The following is a 406-nucleotide window of genomic DNA, read 5'->3' as shown; positions in this document are numbered from 1 at the left end:
GAAAGGCCACCTGCAAGGGGGGAGACGTGGCTGCCACCACCGGGCTTGTCCCCTGTCCCTTGTCCCCTCTCCCTGGCCTTTGTCCCTCCTCCTCTGTCCCTCTCACTGACCCTTGTCCCCTCTCTCTGGCCTTTGTCCCATCTCCCCAGCCCCTCTCCTGTCCCTCATCCCCTTCTTCCCTGTCCCTTGTCCCCCCAACCCGTCTCCCTTGTCCCCCCCCCTTATCTCTTGTCCCCTCTCTCCTTGTCCTTTGTCACCCCCCCTCCTTATCCCTTGTCCCCTCTCCCCCTGTCCCTTGTCCCCCATCTCTGCTGGTGAGTCCAAGGGGGGGGGAGATGAATCCCACCTGGCTCAACCCCTGCTGAGATCCAACCCCCCCTCCCCGGCTGTGGGGGGGGGGGGGGGC

At 65.3% G+C, this 406-nt stretch overlaps 1 protein-coding gene across 1 annotated transcript in view; it reads right to left on the bottom strand.

Moving 5' to 3' along the window:
- Positions 1-406, bottom strand: part of LOC104397796 (syntaxin-3-like) — a 6,865-nt gene that overhangs the window by 872 nt on the left and 5,587 nt on the right. The gene's annotated exons all lie outside the window — the stretch shown is intronic.

This window comes from Chaetura pelagica, unplaced genomic scaffold, assembly GCF_000747805.2.
Source record: "Chaetura pelagica isolate M959 unplaced genomic scaffold, ChaPel_1.0 scaffold1472, whole genome shotgun sequence".
Lineage (NCBI taxonomy): Eukaryota > Metazoa > Chordata > Aves > Apodiformes > Apodidae > Chaetura > Chaetura pelagica.
The sequence above is the reverse complement of the archived record's forward strand: the minus strand, read 5'-3'. Positions and strand labels throughout refer to the sequence as shown.